General features: G+C 36.6%; 2 long non-coding RNA genes across 2 annotated transcripts; one reads left to right on the forward strand and one right to left on the reverse strand.

Annotated features, from left to right (window-relative positions):
- The first annotated feature begins 4359 nt into the window (after window positions 1–4359).
- Window positions 4360–7053, forward strand: LOC111984284 (uncharacterized). Its single transcript, XR_010624018.1, has 3 exons — window positions 4360–4911; window positions 5027–5077; window positions 6597–7053. It is a non-coding gene; the product is annotated as an uncharacterized LOC111984284 (long non-coding RNA).
- A 726-nt stretch (window positions 7054–7779) lies between these two features.
- On the reverse strand, window positions 7780–9841 carry LOC111991008 (uncharacterized). Its single transcript, XR_002880724.2, has 2 exons — window positions 9443–9841; window positions 7780–8232 (listed from the first exon to the last, which is right to left on the reverse strand). It is a non-coding gene; the product is annotated as an uncharacterized LOC111991008 (long non-coding RNA).
- Window positions 9842–17133: the final 7292 nt, after the last annotated feature.

The raw sequence follows: 17133 nt of genomic DNA on the forward strand, positions 1-17133 counted from the left end.
CTTTGAGCTAATGGTGTAGGATTCGAGTTGGTGTGGAAATGCAATTTGGTGACCACCCATAAATTGTTGCTATGAGAGAGGTGTGTATTTGTGGAATATTTTAATATAAGGAAAGAGATTTGTGGGGGTCAAAAATGATGGAACCTCAAAAGGAGTTTTACGGATCTAATTGTCACAACTAATTTGTTGATGGAAGGGTAATCCACGATTGGAAGAATGAACAAGGAAGATCATGGGTTGAAATGAACACTTGTATATACGTGTGTGTGTGTGTGACGTAACTGATGTTCTGCGAGATTACAAGCGAGAAAATACCATGTAAGAACACTTTTTTAGACTCTCTCTCTCTCTCCAGTTCAGTAAGTGAGAATAGATTTATTTATATCTCTAGATCATCCTTCTCCTCAGTGGAATACCAAACTACATGTCAGCAGATTCTTGTCCCACAGGTGTATCCTCCCCCAATTTTATGATGAAAATGGAGTTTTTCCTGTCCAACATTGTTCAAGCTGGTCCTTCGTCATTAATGTAGACGTGACTATTACTTGGATTGTGGCCACTCCTCTTGTTCCTCAACTGTATTCTTAGCAATTCCTCCCTTGGTAGTTTTTTGAGTCAAGAATAATCAATGAGACTTAGGGATGTTTGGTACACTGTAATGATTATTAGATGAAAATAGGAATAATTATTACAAGAAATACATCAAGTTAGAATGTAATAAGTATTACTATTCACTAGTATGTAGCCCTGTGCTACCGCACGAGAATTGATATTTATTAATCATGAGTTTATTCATGTTTAAAAGACTCAATTAAGTCTAAATTCATATTATTAACTAGAAATTTCATTAATAAAACTTAGCAGTATATATATTTTACACAGAAAAATGAACTTTGGTGACAATATTTATCCAAAGATCCATTCACGCTTTTGAATTTTTAATCTCTATTGGTGATTGAAATTTTCGTAGCTTAAAAAATTAAAAAAAAAAAAAAAACCCCTTAGAGTTGTACTCATTTTGTAGTTTTATGATGGGTCATTTTGTAACATGATGGACATTTGTGTGAAGAAAAAACCTCTGAAATTCCATGATAAAAGAAATTCTCTCCAATCTCTTTCTATAGAGAGATGGGTTTGTGCGTGTTTTTATATATCCTTCATAGTTGTATTATCACGAAGCAGGTCCAATGAATTTAGATTGGTACTACCAATTCCCAAAGCATGAGTGTTTAATGTATTATTAATTTCATTTCATTGGCTTCTGCACATGATAGCAAAATTAAAAATAATTAGATTGTACACGTGTATAGTAAAATTAGACTCCAATTTCAGATTCTAATTAAACAATTGGAATGATAATATATGATAGTAACAACAATAGGAAAATTCAAATAAAATTTCGGATTAAATTGTAATAATTTGAATAAAAAATTACAGTAAAAAGACAGGGAAGTAAATTAACACTAACATTTAAAAATCAAATTGGACACATAGTACAAAATTAAACTACAATTAGAAATTAATTTGATTCGATTTGAATTCTAAAATTGAACTTCAACTTAATATAATATATATGATTATATTTTTGTCACTTTTAACAAATTAACAAATCTTAATCCAGACACACTAAAATCTATTAAAAAATAAGAATTGATCATTGAGTTTGGAATCTTCTTGGGGGCATCAATGAAGCGCTAATATATAAGAGTGTGAAGCAAGGAAGAGTGGGATTAAACATTGTGTTTGAACCGGCCTTACTCTAAGAAATCCGTAAGGAGGAGGAGAGGGCAGTGTGTGGATCTAGTTGGTAGAGGTTGAGAGAGGAGGAGACATGGGATGACGATATGGAATTAGAAGAAGATGATGTTTTACTTTTATAGTCTTTCTCGTTGGACTCCTTGGTTCTGGTTATGGGATTAGAAGAGCTCTAGACTCTATTGAGATCACCCATAAAAGTGTGCAGGTGAGATGTTCTTACTTAAGCCAATGAGTATTATTATTGTGGTTTTCTTGGCTTCCGTGTTAAATGTTAATGTATCATTTATTTGGGCACAAAAATTAGAAATTTAGATAAGATACATGTCACAAAATTGGAGCCTAATTTATAATCTCCATAAAAGTGTGCAAAATAAGATGTTCTTGCTTAGGCTAATGAGCATTATCATAATGTATAAGAGTGTGAAGCAAGAAAGAGTGGGATTAAACATTGTGTTTGAACCCGACCTTACTCAAAGAAATCCGTAAGGAGGAGGAGAGGGCAGTGTGTGGATCTAGTTGGTAGAGGTTGAGAGAGGAGGAGACATGGGATGACGATATGGAATTAGAAGAAGATGATATTTTACTTTTATAGTCTTTCTCGTTGGACTCCTTGGTTCTGGTTATGGGATTAGAAGAGTTCCAGACTCTATTGAGATCACCCATAAAAGTGTGCAGGTGAGATGTTCTTACTTAAGCCAATGAGTATTATTATTGTGGTTTTCTTGGCTTCCGTGTTAAATGTTAATGTATCATTTATTTGGGCACAAAAATTAGAAAATTTAGAAAGATACATGTCATAAAATTGGAGTCTAATTTATAATCTCCATAAAAGTGTGCAAATAAGATGTTCTTGCTTAGGCAATGAGCATTATCATTGTGTTTTCTTGACTTCCGTGTTAAATGTTAATGCATCATTTATTTGGGCACAAAAATTAGAAAATTTAGATAAGATACATGACACAAAATTGAAGTCAAATTTATAATCTAATTTAATTTTTTTTTTGTTGAGTTTTGGTTAGAACAAGTGGCGCAAAATTGAGAATCCAATTGAAATCTAATTAGATTTTCTCTGCTTCACCTATTATTATATATATAGATTAATTTGGTGACCATTTAAGAATAAAATTCTGATATGCATCAACAATTTAGTAAAGTATAAAAAGAAGGAGTAATTAAATTATTTTTAAGTTAAATTTCCTAAAATATTCTTATTTTAAGGGTGTTCAAAATAGAGCTAGTAATTAACAACAAGGAAAATTTATTTCTTTCCTTTTGAAGATGTGGCAACTAATGACTTTTTAGGAATTTTTTTTAAAAAGTTATTACATAAGGTGAAGGAATAGATATTCAGTACTTTTGAAAGGAATAATTATTCCTCATTTTGAAGAATAGCTATTCATAAGGAATAACTATCATTGTAATAAAAATATAATTAAATAACCGAATAGTTATGCCATAGGAATATCTATTATATTACAGTGTTATTATAGTCTACCAAACGCGCCCTTAATTTGCTAAGTAGGCTTTTGCCGTCTTTATTTAGGTGTAATGGATCTAGACTGATTGGGCCTATCCTTTATCCTAGTCACGAGAACCTTCCGCGGGCCTAGAACTCGGGTCATGACCCGAGCCCACATCTCAAGCATCACTTGAGTTGTTTTATGGGCCCAACACCTCACGCCTACCTTGGGCTTCACAGGCGCAACATCTCCGACTAACTTAACTCGTTGGTGGATAGCATAGGATCATCCTCCAACAAGAGCGATTGAATTTATTAAAAGAAAAAAAAAAGGTAAAGTGATTTACAAAAGCTACAATGGTTTAGAAGACCACGGTAGCTTTAAAAAAAAAATGCATAACGGAATGTGAGGGGGTTTTTCATCTTCTCTTTTTATCTACACTACACCCTATAATAATAATAATAACTCTAATTTAGATTACTGGTTGAGACTTAAGAGTGCTATCAATAGGTAATGGTACATAAATTAACAATATATGCATTAGAAAAAAAAAAAAAAACGAAATGGTAAACTAACATATGAAATAAGATGAGGGGAAACTATTAAGTATAGTTAAAAGGTGGACTAATTAATTATAGCAAAATAAAAATAAAATGGACTTATTAAAATCCTGTTACAGGGTTCAGGGTTGGGAGGCAATTGGTTATCAAATGATTAGACCTTCTACCATCGGGAAATTGGCATGTCTTCACATAAGGTGAACCAACCTATGTGGGTTGGTTTTATTATTTTTTATTTTATTTAAGTTAATAGAGTAGATTTGTAAATGAACCTAACTTTGTATGAACATATAAATATATTATGTATAAAAAAGAAATTAATTATTTAAAAAAAAAAAAGATCTTATTATATATACACATAATTTAAATATATATGTAACAAAAACACACATATATACAATTATACATATATACATGCCCACACAATTGAGACAAGACAAGCAAAACTCATTTCCGCCTCATCACCTTTTCGAGGCAAGAAAAACTCTTGCAAGTCAAGTGAGAAATTTTTGTCCATCACTAATAATTTTACTAAAGAGTCCCCCCTCCCCCTCTCACCTAAAGCTAAAAAACCAACTTTAAAGAAAGAAAACATCAATTATAATTAGTTTGAACATTGTTCTAAGTTCTAACAAGAGAAAACATTAGGTCCGGAGGTGGCGTAAAACCAGTGTTTTACGCCACCCAATCAGCCCACGACACGTCAGAAAAAAACTCCAGCAATAATTCCACTCCAAACAGCCAAAACCTCTCACGCCAGAAATCAGAAAAACCCCAAAAGCTCTCACTCCATTCCTCTGTTTCCTTCACGCCAAACCTCCATCACCGCTGTAGCCTGATCGCCGGAGCCTGAGCTTAAAGAAATAATAGATCTCAAAAAAAAAAAACAGCCTGCTCGTACGCTCACAGCTTCGTTCACAGCTTCCTTCACGCTCACAAAAAACTTCCTTCACGCCGAACCTCCACCACCGCCACACAGATCGCCGGTTCACTCCATTCCTCTGCTTCCTCTCTTCCTTCACGCCGAACCTCCACCACCGCCACACAGATCGCTGGAGCAGAACCAGTTCGAAGAAGAAGAGTTCGCCGGAGCTTGGAAACAAACCGGAGCCGCCGTGGGCCACGATCCAATGGTTTGTTTTTCATGATTTTCCCTTTCGGGATGTTTGAATTAGGAATGTTTGATCGGGTTTTGTTTAGTTTTTGAATTATTTTGGTTTTTCTATTTTCTGATTGCTGTACGTATAGGGTACTGCAAAAACTTCGGTTGAAGGTTTATTTGCTGCTGGAGATGTACAGGTAATCCTCTCCAGAGTTGGCTTTTTTATTTCTTCAGTTTTCAATTGGTCCTGAACCTGTCAAGACTCTGGTCCAAATGTTGCAACAGTTCAACTAGTGGTCATCTTATTGGTTCAGAAATTGTATTGATTATATATGTTGTGTCTATTAATTATTGCGTGTTGGATTTATGAAGAATTGGGATACATTCAAGGAAATTTTGAGAACTAGTTGGGGAAAATCTTGTATGAATGGAAGTGATGCATGTTACAATCTTTGCCATCTAATCAGTTTCTTGGGATGTCCCGTTTAAAGAGGAAAGAGATAGTGCAAGAAATTAGGTTGTAGCCTTCTGTTACATTTGTATTTTCTTTTTCTTTTTTAATTGTTTTTGGTTAAGTTAAAAAAAAAAAAAAAAAAAAAAAAAAAAAAAAAAAAAGCCTTTCTCATATGTTAACACATCGTATTCTTTCTATGAATTCCATAAACTGGTTTAAGGTCTGTGTGTGTGTGTGGTGAGGGGTCAGAATTGAAACTCCAAATTGATAACTTTAGAGGATATATGTTGATAAGGAAGAGTCAGTTGGATTGTGAATTTAGAAGTTAATGTACTCATATTTCAGACTGTCCACTAAAAAGATTAGGACATTAAGCATATATGTGGGCTAGTAGCATTCTTCAAGTGGCTCAGGAGAGATGGTATCACAGTTTCTTTAATTTTTTTTAAATTTATCTTGGTAATGAAAAAACTGAGTAATATAATTAAAAGTAAATATAAAGTGCATGAGAGCCACTATATATATGCCTACTAACCTTGCTAGGATAGTATAAGTTACACCTATAGACCTATTGTATAAAAGTACAAGGCAGTGTGGTACTCAATAGTATGGGCCTACTCGATATATTCCAACAATCAACTTGAACTGAAGATGGGTTAAGAGATACCAAGTTTGGATGTATAATTGCAAAAGCAGCCTAGTGGAAGTGATTTAGTAAAATATTGGTGAGCTGATCAAGAGAAGCAATTGAGTGAATCTGTAGTGTCCTAAAGGATATGATGATGATAGAAAAAATGATTGGTGAGCTGATTAGGGAACTATAATAGCGGTACAAAGACTCAATAAACTTGAAGCTTAGATACAGTCAAAGATCTTTCTTACACATAACTAGAGAAACACTATTTTGTGCCATGACACAGCACTCTTTCACACCAAACAAACATAACAAGTGGATTGATTTATGTCGTGACTTTCACACACACTTCTTAGAACAATGAGAGGTTGAATATAATATGGACTGCATTTGCAAGTTGAATTTAATCGTAATTTGACTGACTTGACTGCTTCACTGTATGAAGGGCAGAGTTGAGTTTGTTACTTATTGTACGATAGGATTGCTGAATTGTTTCCTATATATATTTCTTTCAATTTTTCAATTTGTGTTTCCTTTTTTTTTTAAACCTTGACTTAAAACCTTGATTGAATTGTTTCCTTTTTTTTTTTTCTTGGATTTGTATTTCTTTCAATTTTGCTTCTTACAGGTGCCTTTCCGACAAGTTTACTTACCGTGGTTATTGAATTCTCTGCTGTCAACTTTAACCTCTAGGACACAGCTGGTATCATTTATTTGATAACTATTAAAATATTTTTAGTTTCAAATATAATTTACTCATACTTGTAATGTCAATTTTCTCCTACTTGTAATGTCAATTTGCTCTCTATATGTACCAAAGTGCAAATAAGGATGTACTTAGAGTTGTTTTATGTAATAAAGTTTATTGAGTGGAGCTATATGTACAAATGTACCAATGTACTTGGAGCTATTTGATAGCTGTTTTATGTTCTTGGAGCTATATGTACCAATGTCAATTTTCTCCTATTGTCAATGATAATTGTAATATTAGCGTAAAATTTTCCAATTAAATTTTAATTTTGTAATAGAACAAGTTTGCCAAATTGGGCAAGTTTAGTATTGTAATAGCACAAATTTTAAATGTATTCTTAATTGTTGCTTATGAATTTTTCTTTTCTTTTGTTTTTTATAGGTCATATTGAAATATAAAATTACTTGAATTGCAAAATATGAATTTTTCTTTTCTTTTGTATTCTTTTGTTTTTTATATAATGTTTAAATTGTGGTGGATAGACATAGAACCATCTTCTTTTTTGTATTTCCAACGTAAGGTCATCTTTTTTGTATATTGAACTATGGCAGGTTTTATTCTAGATGAATGTATTCTCAATTAGAAATTTCCAAAAGAAATGTGACAAATTTTATATCAAGATGTATGGTCAATCATTTGATCTTTTATGAATTAAATTGTGACAGGTTTTATTTCAGGTGAATGTATTCTCAATTAGAAACTTTTATAATAAAAAAATTGTGACAGGTTTTATTTCAGGTGAATTGCTATAGAAAAAATTGTGATAAGTTTTATTTCAAGTGAATGTACTCTCAATTAGAAACTTTTATAGAAAAAATTATGAAAGCTTTTTTTGTGACAGGTATTATTTCAAGGGAATATATTCTCAATTAGAAACTTTTATAGAAAAAATTGTAACAGGTTTTATTTCAGGTGAATGTATTCTCTATGTTTGGAAGTTCAAACACGGGAAACATAAACATTTTCTCATCTTCCCAATGTTTGACAAACTTATAACTTGATTCACTGTGCTGTACATGTATAAGCACCAAAGAAGAAATAACTATAGAAATGAGAAGTATTAACAATATATAACTGTAACTTGATGTATTCACTTGTAAAGACTCTAGCACAGATATTGTGGAAAACAAAGCTGTGAGTACAAATTTCAGATGGGATCAATGCTCCATCTTCAATGACAAATCATTACTTTTTGATTTTCTAGCTAATTCTTTGATGCCTACTAACCCCTACCCTACAAGCCCCAAAGAAAAAAAAAACAAAAACAAATTGGCAGCCATTCTCCTTCCAAACACTCCAAAAACAATCCTGAGGAGCAAAACTATGCCTCTTTTTCGACTGCCTTCCGATAATGCCAGATTCAAACAAAGGAAAGAAGAGGAGAATGCTCTTGAGCTAATCCTTGAAGATGATGTAAGACTTTGACTTCTTCTCCCATGCTTTGCTTGTTTCTTGGTGTGATAGCAGCTCAGTTACATCCTTTCCAATATTCACCATTTCTTGCTTCACCACCCTGCCACCAAAGTTACCAAAAACTGAATATGTAATTGATTCTCATGGCCATGTAGCACTGGAATCCTCCATACTGAGGTGATTCTTATTCTCAATGTTAGAACACGTGGGGCTGTAAAAAGATTTGAAAAACCTAGTGTTTGATGAATTTCGAAAGATAAAAATATGAACACACACATCAAAGCACAAATTTAACAGACCCTCCTCCTAATCTATTAACATTGTGTTTTTTTTTTTTTTTTTTTTTTGATAATCAAGAATCTTTATTGAAAGAGCTGGAGAACCAGCAACAAAACAGAACCACACAACCCAAACTAGCAACAATACGACAAGGCTCTTAAAAGGGAGACCAACAAAAACAAACCAAAAGGAACCTCAAATAAGCCCCAGCCAGACAAAGCAACACAACCTACAAACCTACAGAACCAAAACAGAACCACAATAGCAAAATTCATATATAGAAGATAAAGCTAATTTGTTTGCTTCCAAAATAGCAAGCTAGCAAGACTTCCCAAGTAGCATCAAGCATAGATGAATAAACACTAAACAAAATTTTGTTGTGGATACCAATGACTAATAAGTGCCCTTAATCTCTAGCAAACAAATACAAAAGCTCCAGCAACCCAACATACACATATCAATATTGCACCAAGTAAAATCCACATACACATGAATAAACATACAAAAAAAATACTTCAGCAACCCAACATAAACTTCAAAAACCAAAATTTACCCAGTTCAAACCACAACAAAAGAAATAAAAAAAAAAAACACAATATCAATCTTATAAGCATAATACAGCTATAGCAACCCAATAAAAACCCACTTGTGAAAAAGTAAAACAAATTTTCAAACTTTCAACACAATTGCCAGATTCTTCACAGCAAGTTCCATTTCAGTATTCAATTATCATTTCCAAACTCGATCCCATCACATTGTACATCTAAAGCCAATTTATCTAACAGTCAATCTAACTTAATCAAATCAATCAAACATCCCTAATTCAAAAACCAAACAAACCCCAGATCACATCAAAACCCAACACAGCATCTTCCATTAGAACAATACAAGATATGAACAAACACTCACCCTCCGTTCTCATCAAAAAGCAAATGCTCAAAATTTGAAACTTTCCGATGAAGCAAACAAAAAATCCGAACACCCAATTCGAAATCCAAATTGGAGAAAAGGGAAAATCATGAAAAACAAACCTTTGGATCGTGGCTCACAGCGGCTCCGGTTTGTTTCCAAGCTCCGGCGAACTCTTCTTCTTCGAACTGGTTTTGCTCCGACGATCTGTGTGGCGGTGGTGGAGGTTCGGCGTGAAGGAAGCTGTGAGCGTGCGAGCAGGTTGTTTTTTTTTTTTTTGAGATCTACTGTTTCTTTAAGCTCAAGCTCCGGCGATCAGGCTACGGCGGTGATGGAGGTTTGGCATGAAAGAAACAGAGGAAAGGAGTGAGAGCTTTTGGGGTCTTTCTGATTTCTGGCGTGACATGTTTTGGCTGTTTGGAGAGGAATTATTGCTGGAGCTTTTTTTCTGACGTGGCGTGGGCTGATTGGGTGGCGTAAAACCAGTGTTTTACGCCACCTCCGAACCTAATGTTTTTTTTTTGAGAAAGAAAACCCCAGTGGGGTAATGATATTATTATTGCATCCTTAAAAGGTCATGCTGATAAACATCAAGAATATCTGAAGGAACAGACTCCATCCAGACAAGAAAAGGACTATTGACAGCCCTCCTAGCAAGTTTGTGGGCAACACAGTTCCCTTCTCTATAAATATGCTTAACTGAAATAACGGAAAAACTAGAAAACAAAAACTTAATATCTTGTAGGACATGACCTATGTAGGAACGGTCCATGTAGTCACCGAGAATAGCCTTAGTAACAGATTCAGAATCACCTTCCAATTCCACCTTGTCAAAACCAAGCTCCTTAGCAAACATCACAGCCTGACGAGCCGCTAACACTTCCACCATCTCCACCGAAGTAGGTGATGGAATTTGTTGTGAAAGAGCAGCCATAACCAATCCTTGTTCATTCCGGATTATCACACCGATGCCCGCTAGTCCATCTTGTGAGAAGACCGCGCCGTCGAAATTCACCTTCACACATGGCGCAGTTAGAGGCCTCCATTTTACTGCACGTGCTGTCCGAGGAATCACAGTATGGGTGGGGCGAAGTTGCTGAAATTCTTGGAGAGCACAAAAGGCCTTGGAATTTATCTGACTAAGCGGTACAGTAGGCTCTCCCACTCGTACTCTGTTTCGGCGATGCCAAACTTCAGAGACCAACATAGCGAAAAGATCAAAAGATGATTTTCCTTTCGACGCACATTCAAGAATATCGTAGAAGCTGGAGCAGAAACTCGTATCTGTCACAAGCTTACTAAACTTCACTTTCCACATATCCTGTAACTTCGGACAAGACCAGAGGGCATGCATCGTATCTTCTGGCTGATTCATACATTCTGGGCACACCGAGTCAGTCAGAATGTGTCGCCGAACCAGATTCACCCGTGTAGGTAGTGCATTATTTCCAGCTCGCCACACAAGAGATTTCACCCGGTTTGGAACATGCATGCGCCAAATAGCTTTCCAAACCGGTGAAGTTGCACCATCAATACTTGTCCCTGTCAGCTCCGTTTCATCCTGTTCCATCAAAAGGTGATAGCCCGATTTGACCGAGAAGAGGCCATCACGGGTGTAAGGCCAGAAAGGAAGGTCAGCTTGATCGAATAGACTAAGTGGAATTGTTTTGATGATTGCTGCCTCTTCAGGTAAGAATAAACTATCAATCTCTGTCTCCCTCCAACATCGGTCCACATGGTTAATTAGACTAGAGACCAAGGCATTTGCATGGCTGTCTGAGGCAGGGGATTGGACTCTGCCAAGCTGTGATCCAGGTAGCCAAGCATCATGGAAAATTCGAACCTGGGAACCATTCCCAATCCTCCATTTCAGTCCACGAGTAATGAGCTCTCTCCCTTTCAAAATGCTTTTCCAAGCGAAAGACCCTTTATTATCCTTGGCATCAAAAATAGACCCATGAGGGAAGTATTTTGATCTAAAGAACCTGTAGAAAAGAGAGTCTTGATTTTGTAATAGGCGCCAAACTTGTTTTGCTAGCATAGCATCGTTAAATTTTTGGAGTTCTCTAAAACTCATTCCTCCAATTGCTTTAGGCCTACAAAGAGTGCGCCATTTTACCCAGTGAATACGTCTCCTATCACCACGTTGGCCCCACCAAAACTTCCTAATCATAATCTCAATCTCATGGCAAAGTGTAGTGGGTAGCTTAAAGCAACTCATAGAGTAAGTTGGGATCGCTTGTACCACGGCCTTTAATAGAACTTCTCTACCGGCTTGGGAAAGGAGTTTCTGTTTCCATCCTTGGAGCTTAGTCCATATTCGATCTTTAATGTAAGCCAAGCTTGCTTTCTTACGCCTACCCACAAAAGATGGTAAGCCCAAGTATTTTTCATACTGTTTTATCTCAGGTACCCCCAGTAGATCTTTAATGGAGTCTTGGATCTCACTATCCGTATTCTTACTGAAGAACAGTGTGGTTTTCTCCCTATTCAGCTGTTGTCCAGAGGCTTCTCCATAAGTAGCAAGAAGGTTTTGTATATGAGTACAATCCTGGACTGAAGCTCTACAAAAGATCAAGCTATCATCTGCAAAAAATAGGTGGGTTAATCTAGGACCATTCCTGCAGATAGAGATACCTCTAATATCACCAGAAGTAGCTGCTTTAGAAATTAAACCATGTAGACCCTCAGTGCAGAGGAGGAAGAGGTAAGGAGATAAAGGATCCCCTTGACGTAGTCCTCTACTAGGGTGGATGGTTTGTGAAGGCTCCCCATTAATCAGAATGGAGTAAGACACTGTAGTAATACATTCCATCATAAGATCAACCCAACGACTATGAAAGCCCATCTTTCTCAACAAAAAATCCAAGAAGGACCATTCAACTCGATCATAAGCCTTGCTCATGTCGAGTTTAAGAGCCATAAAACCTGTAGAGCCAGTTTGTTGAGTTTTCATGTAATGTAAAGTTTCAAATGCCATAAGTATATTGTCTGTGATCACCCTCCCGGGTTGGAAGGCACTTTGGTTCTCAGACACAATAGATGGCAACAGGGGTTTCAAACGGTTAGCTAGTACCTTTGAAATCAATTTATAAATTACATTGCAGAGACTTATAGGTCTAAACTCAGAGATTTTTTCAGGATTCTTCACTTTTGGAATAAGAGTAACATAAGTGTAATTAAACTCATTTGGAATGTGACATGAATTTAAGCAATCCAAGACAGCTTTAGAGACTTCATCACCAATCAATGGCCAAAAAGATTGAAAAAAGAGAGGAGGCATACCATCGGGTCCTGGAGCCTTGAGAGGGGCCATCTCCTTCAAGGCAAGATCAACCTCTTGTTTAGTAAAATCTCTGGTCAGGTTGGTGTTCATCTCCTCAGTAACTACGGGTTGTATCACTTCTAAAATACCATGATCATTGGAGGATCTTTCAGATGTGAACAACTTTGTATAGAAACCCACTATAATGTCAGCCACCTGAGCACTTTCTATGCACCAAGAATTTGTTTCATCAAATAAACCCACAATCCTATTTCGGCGAAATCTCTGAGAGGCTTTATTATGGAAGAACCGTGTATTCTTATCACCACACGAAAGGTGCAACGCTCTTGCTCTTTGCTGCCACATTAAGCTTTCTTTGTCAAGAAGCTCATTTACCTCCATTCTTAATAATCTCACTGCCTCCAAATCAGCCCCTTGAGCCGCTGCAATTTCAGCTTTTTCCAAAAGTTTTGATTTTTCTTCCAATTGCTTTTTCACACTACCAAAGGAATGTTTGCTCCACTCCATAAGTTTTTCCCCACAGAATTTTATCTTTTCATGCATCAACGGAGAGTTTGAAAGAGGGAAAGGAGATAGCCACGCTGCCTTAACGGTTTCACCACATCCATTTTCTTTTAGCCACATGTTCTCGAACCTAAATGGTTTACAAGGTCTATCTACAATTCCTTCAGGATTTATGATTATGGGGTAATGATCAGATGCATTGTATCGAAGGCAAAGAACTCTTGTTGCCGGATTCAAAGCAAGCCAAGAATGAGTAGCAAGAGCACGGTCTAGCCTCTCCAACACCATGCTTTCACCTCTCCTTCCTCGCCAAGAATATTTTTTCCCCACATAACCGAGGTCCATAAACCCACAATCATCCACAACCTCTCTAAACTCTCTCATAGCTGCTTCACTTCTAGGAGCCCCTCCTAGCTTCTCATGAGACACTAGAATTTCGTTAAAGTCACCGGCGCACAACCACGGCAGGGTGTATTTCCGATGAAGATTTCGGAGTAAATCCCAAGTCTCGCATTTCCGACTAGCTTCCGGAAACCCATAAATGCCCGTGAACCTCCAGGAATCCTCCTTCCCTTTATTAACTACAACGTCTATGTGGTTAAGTGAGGATGAGTCCACATCAATCTGAACCGAGTTCCTCCAAAGTAGAGCCAAACCTCCTGCCGTTGTCTCTCTCGGAACAACCCATTTCTCATCAAAGTGTAATTCATCACAAAGTTTTTCCAGCCTATCTTCGTCTGCCCATGTCTCGGCCAAGAACAGGACAGCAGGATCTTGTGCCCGCATTATCGATGCAAGCTCATGAACGGTGCGTTGGTTCCCAAGCCCCCGCACGTTCCAACATAACCAACTCATTGTACTCGGCGGGGCTGTTGGACAGCCTCCACCGTTGAGAAAGAGAGTGACTGAGGGACCCCATTTTGCAGTGATCGACGCTTTGCTTCAGGATGTTCAGTGGACAAAGCTTCAGGATGGCGTTTTCCCAGCTGTGCATTAGTTTTAACTTCTACGTGTGAGCTAGTGGGCCGAGTACTTCTAACCCACTTAGCTGTAGCTTCTCTTACCAAGCCCGGTTTCACAAAAGTAGCCTTATTCTCTGGGCTGTTTAAAGCAGGCCCAACATTGACTTTATGATATGCCGTTGAATCCACCGTGTCCTCCATTACAGTTTTTCCATGTTGGATATCCTCATGCAAATCAAATTCCCTGATCGTGCGCTCCGAAATAGTGGGATTTATTGCATTGTCATTTATGCCATCATCTTGACTCTGAAAATAAGGCGTTGAATTCGCCTTATCTGAGTTCAAATCAGCATTAATGTCACCCGGATTAGACGCATCTTCCTTTTCTGGTGTTCATGCTGCCGCCGTGAGACCTCCGTCATCCCTCTCCGATTAGACTTCATCGAAGAACTTACCCTCTCTTTGAGTTTCTGTTTCTGCGTTTCAAAATATCCAGGCACAGACACAATATTCTTGTTTGAGGAATAGAAGGGCAGGGCTCTAATACTAGCGTCATATCTTTTATCCTTTGGTTTGAGAGAGCCATTACTTTGAATCCATGCTTCGCAATCCCTATCGGCATGATCTAAGCAGCCGCACCAATAACAAAGATTAGGCAGCCTCTCGTATTTGAAAATCACCCATGATTGCTCACCGTCTTCCATTGCCACCACCCTACCACGACAAAGGGGTTGAGTGACATCCACTCGTACCCGCACCCTCATAAAGCCTTGTCCTCCCATGGTGGAACCAGCAGGCATGCGTATCACCTCACCAATAGTAGCACACAATTCTTCTGCCGTGGCTTGGTTCAGGTATGCAACTGGAATGTCGTGCACTTGAACCCAAAAAGCTGTTTCCTTGAACACCACATCACGCAACGGAAGGGTTTTGTTATAGTACTGGAGTACAACAACATGTTTGTCAAAACTCCAAGGCTCATTGCGTAGAACCCTATCAACCTCAGATTTGTTATCAAAGATAAACAAAAGCCGGTGGTCACCAAGGTTTTGGATCTGAAAACCGTTCTTAGATCGCCAAATAGGGTTGAAGGTACGTGCTACAGTTTCCACATTTAGAGCTCTAGGTGTGAAGAACCTTGCCACGATCGAGAACTCTTGAGACTTATGCTGTGCCCGGAATTTGAATTCACCTCCTTCTCTATCGGAGAGGGATAGTTTGTTCCAACTATTCGTGATGTCCTCCATAGAAAAGCTATTAGAGTCTACCACTCAAAGCACTCACTGTTTCCCAGAACCCCAAGAAACAAGCCCTACAAGCCTTGGTAATAACAGTGTTACTCCAAGGATTCAAACAGAAAAACTCACACTAAAAATTCTACAGTCTAAGGCTAGCAGGTTATGATATCCCGAAAGCCATTAGAGCAGAGAAACACTCACTTGGAAAGCATTTTAATTGACTCTACAAAAGCATTTTTTTACTTTAAAAAAAAAAAAAAAAAAAAAACAAAATTGACCATACTTAATTTTCCAAATGATATACTCAAGGATATATGTTGATAAGGAAGAGTCAGTTGGATTGTGAATTTAGAAGTTAATGTACTCATATTTCAGACTGTCCACTAAAAAGATTAGGACATTAAGCATATATGTGGGCTAGTAGCATTCTTCAAGTGGCTCAGGAGAGATGGTATCACAGTTTCTTTAATTTTTTTTTAAATTTATCTTGGTAATGAAAAAACTGAGTAATATAATTAAAAGTAAATATAAAGTGCATGAGAGCCACTATATATATGCCTACTAACCTTGCTAGGATAGTATAAGTTACACCTATAGACCTATTGTATAAAAGTACAAGGCAGTGTGGTACTCAATAGTATGGGCCTACTCGATATATTCCAACAATCAACTTGAACTGAAGATGGGTTAAGAGATACCAAGTTTGGATGTATAATTGCAAAAGCAGCCTAGTGGAAGTGATTTAGTAAAATATTGGTGAGCTGATCAAGAGAAGCAATTGAGTGAATCTGTAGTGTCCTAAAGGATATGATGATGATAGAAAAAATGATTGGTGAGCTGATTAGGGAACTATAATAGCGGTACAAAGACTCAATAAACTTGAAGCTTAGATACAGTCAAAGATCTTTCTTACACATAACTAGAGAAACACTATTTTGTGCCATGACACAGCACTCTTTCACACCAAACAAACATAACAAGTGGATTGATTTATGTCGTGACTTTCACACACACTTCTTAGAACAATGAGAGGTTGAATATAATATGGACTGCATTTGCAAGTTGAATTTAATCGTAATTTGACTGACTTGACTGCTTCACTGTATGAAGGGCAGAGTTGAGTTTGTTACTTATTGTACGATAGGATTGCTGAATTGTTTCCTATATATATTTCTTTCAATTTTTCAATTTGTGTTTCCTTTTTTTTTTAAACCTTGACTTAAAACCTTGATTGAATTGTTTCCTTTTTTTTTTTTCTTGGATTTGTATTTCTTTCAATTTTGCTTCTTACAGGTGCCTTTCCGACAAGTTTACTTACCGTGGTTATTGAATTCTCTGCTGTCAACTTTAACCTCTAGGACACAGCTGGTATCATTTATTTGATAACTATTAAAATATTTTTAGTTTCAAATATAATTTACTCATACTTGTAATGTCAATTTTCTCCTACTTGTAATGTCAATTTGCTCTCTATATGTACCAAAGTGCAAATAAGGATGTACTTAGAGTTGTTTTATGTAATAAAGTTTATTGAGTGGAGCTATATGTACAAATGTACCAATGTACTTGGAGCTATTTGATAGCTGTTTTATGTTCTTGGAGCTATATGTACCAATGTCAATTTTCTCCTATTGTCAATGATAATTGTAATATTAGCGTAAAATTTTCCAATTAAATTTTAATTTTGTAATAGAACAAGTTTGCCAAATTGGGCAAGTTTAGTATTGTAATAGCACAAATTTTAAATGTATTCTTAATTGTTGCTTATGAATTTTTCTTTTCTTTTGTTTTTTATAGGTCATATTGAAATATAAAATTACTTG

This window comes from Quercus suber, unplaced genomic scaffold, assembly GCF_002906115.3.
Source record: "Quercus suber isolate HL8 unplaced genomic scaffold, Cork oak 2.0 scaffold_392, whole genome shotgun sequence".
NCBI classification, from domain to species: domain Eukaryota; kingdom Viridiplantae; phylum Streptophyta; class Magnoliopsida; order Fagales; family Fagaceae; genus Quercus; species Quercus suber.